The sequence below is a fragment of the Poromitra crassiceps genome (assembly GCF_964638095.1).
Source record: "Poromitra crassiceps genome assembly, chromosome: 21".
NCBI lineage: Eukaryota > Metazoa > Chordata > Actinopteri > Beryciformes > Melamphaidae > Poromitra > Poromitra crassiceps.
The window spans coordinates 5314780-5318316 of NC_139638.1; positions in this window are offsets into that span (position 1 = coordinate 5314780).

A 3537-nucleotide genomic window follows, 5' to 3' on the forward strand; every position below is an offset into this window, starting at 1 on the left:
TGAGTGAATATAATAGGCATACATGTATGTCACGGGCTTGGTTCTAAAAAGAGATAGGCTCGTGTCTAGATGAACTGGACCCGCAACATACCAATGCAGAACGAAATAACCACAAGGCTGTCAGGTGGAAAGTTTGCAAAAGGGGAGTCTGACTTACCCGGCATACAGTGTGGGGCGCAAACAGCAGGCCGGCTGATGCAGACAGCTTCACGGGACAGCTCAAGCCGGGATGTGGAAGCTAGCTACAACCAGCTTCCGTTCATTAGTTTAGACGCTAATATTCAATTCAACTTTATTCCAGACACAAAGGTCCATAGGAGAACATAACACTATACAATACAAAACGGACCTTGATATCAAGATTACAGTCATACATAGAGGCTCTTTCGCCAATGTTGCCACATGGTTGAGTTGAACCTGGTGCTACTTTTGACTGGAGTACTTAAGGCCACAATAACACTGTTCATCGAGTCATCTAGATGACACATAAATCTGTACACGAGGTTTCTTAAAAGTGCTTTAAATGTAATAGGAAAGTATCTCACACACACTCACCTAACTCCCTGGAGTAGTAATGAACAGGTATTTTATGCTTATTGTCCACACACCCATACGTGAAAATAAAGAGAATAGAGAACAGGAGCGGTAGAGACAACCTGTCTGGCTGTCTCCCTTGTCTGGAGGTTTAGAGTGGCTAAGTGAGCGCCCCGCAGCCTATGGCCACGACATATAGATTACCCCCCAAAAGTAAACTCTCACTTTCCCAATGACAGCCTCACGCGACGTCACAAATCACATAACAGGGGTAACCAGCAACCATCATACTAACGAACTGTGACATGTAGTAGAATGACAGGAACTTGTTTCAGTAGAAACACATTTAATTCCTGAATGCAATAGGGTACTATTATAATTAGCTGTGGTTGCTGTCATTGATATTGATAATTTTAACAGTACTAGGCATCTCACGTGTAATGTAACGTGATCATCTGCCTCATCAAAGGAAATTCTCCTTAAACTATGGACCAGTTTATACATAGGCTGGTCAGGCCTGTGTATCAAATTTCTCATCTCAGCATTCACAGGTCACACGAACTGACCTTTGCTGGTCTTTGTGGGTCATGTCCCTCTCTCAGAGCAAAGACAGAGTACTGGGATGGGATTAAAAACACCGTGTTTTTAATCCCAGTGCTTTTTCCCTTTGAGGAACAAACAAATTGACATGTAACAATTCCCAGGGTCCAGGAACTAATTTACAACCTTCTATTAATGGACCCGGTCTCAGAAGACTGCGCACGCACGCGCACACGCGCAGACACACACACACAGACACACACACACACAGACACACACACACACAGACACACACACACACACACACACACACACACACACACACATAGGACACTGAGTGAACTTTAAAGAGAACATTTCAAATCAAAGTTATCTTCTTGATTAAAGTCCAGCAAGTTGAACACTGGATGCACCAATGAACACTATGCATGCAACCAACTTTGATGGAACTTAGAATGTTTGATATCTTGAAGTATTCATGTCTAGAACGTATGAAATACTTTACTATGTATGTTTGGTATGATCAAACTAGTCAGCAATTATATTTGGAGTTAACTGTATGTATTCCATAATAATGACATGAATTTAGATTGCTTTTATAAAGATATCAGAAATGTGTGAGTATATTTAGAAACCATTACTGCCGGCTGCATATGTATGTATGTATGTATTGTTTGTGTGTATTGTATTGTATGTAGGTATGTCCACGTATGTCCTGTTTGTTTTGGGGACTACGGATGGAAATTAGCCTCGTGCCATGTGCAACGTGTTCGAGCCTCGTGCTCGAGTCTCGTGCTAAATCCGGCAATTTTTACACTCTGATTATGTTCTTTGTGTCCATTAATTTTGCACTGTCCCGTCTAAATAAACAAATCAACTGTCAACAAGTGCAATATGCTAACACTTGACTAGTATATGAAATGGCTGAATAATTGAATTCACAGAGCTAATAGTTTTCACAGAAGACAGATTCGTCACAGGGAGCCCAGTGTGTGTAAATGCCAAAATGTGAGGACACAAGTGGTAGAGTGCACATAAAAGTTTTGTATTGAAAAAAAGAAAGTAACAAATACAATTATATCATTAGGCCTATTAGGTAGATAATTAGGGCGAATGAGTAATGTAGTTTAAACCTGGGTTACATGTGCTCTGACTTTAATGACTTTCCCTCTCACACCAGTCTGAGGTCATGAAACCTGTGGCAATAAACTCACATTCCTTTGCCAAGAAGAGTCCAGCAACTGCTTCACTCTATGGGCCCTATCGTCAAAAAGCGGTCATTTTGCATTTGTGCTTGTTTGCGCTCGTTTAACGCCACATGCAATGCAAATTGGGGGCATGCACAAGCGCATTTGTATTCTCTCTGCCGCGCTATTACCTCTACACTGTTATAATTGGGCGTGCATGGGGTAGGCTTGCCCCATGCATGCGAAACCAGGCATGTCCCCGCAAAATGCTTGCTTTCTGCTATCGTCAGCATGCTGCAAATTCTTTGCGTGCATGTAATTTTAAGAGCACCTAATAGCAGCTCTTAGCGCAAAAATACCCCGCTGTGCTTCGCGCACCAGTATTCTCTGCGCTGTGAAGCGCAGTGTAGGGGAATTCCTTCTGGATAGGTCATTACGCAAGGATGTGCCAAACGCCAGGACATCAAATTCTGCTTCTAAAATTGGGTAATGGCAGATAATTCAGTGAGGCAATCAACAGGAGCGTGTCTATGTTCCCACAGCCCTATGTTCCCCCAGCCCTATATTCCCCCAGCCCTACTGTATGTTCCACCAGCCCTATGTTCCCACAGCCCTGTTCCCCTAGCCCTATATTCCCACAGCCCTATGTTCCCCCAGCCCTATGTTCCCAGAGCCCTATGTTCCCCCAGCCCTATGTTCCCACCAGTGTTGCTCAGTAAGGCATTACTTAGTTACTGTAATCAGATTACAGTAACACTTTACTTCATTACTGTAATCAGATTACAGTAACACATTACTTAAGGTGGGCTCAGACTACAGGATTTTTAAAATCCTAGCCGATTTTGAAATCTGGCTGTGACACGCACTACAGGAGAATCTTCCCAGATTATCTTCCCTATAATCTCAAACATGCACACACTACAAGATTTGTAAATGTGGCGCACCACACACTACAGGATATTATTGGAGCCGGGCAGAATAATCACCTTGACGCCCGGCGGCCATACTCCGAACCTGTTTCGATTTTGGAGCGTCAAATGGGGTTCCAGCAGCGACCAAAGCGCTCCGCCCCCACCCCACCCCTCTCTCTCTTTCCTCTCTTTCATGCCCGCCTGTCTCGCATATGCTCCCCAAACAAACACGGCAGTTTAAATATAGCAAGCGTGTAAACAACGCCACTCTATAGCAAGATTGTCTGGACAAGTGAGAATACAAACACATCGGCTACCAAAATATATTTCCCTGCTGCATGTCATGATGAGATCAGATCGGCAAA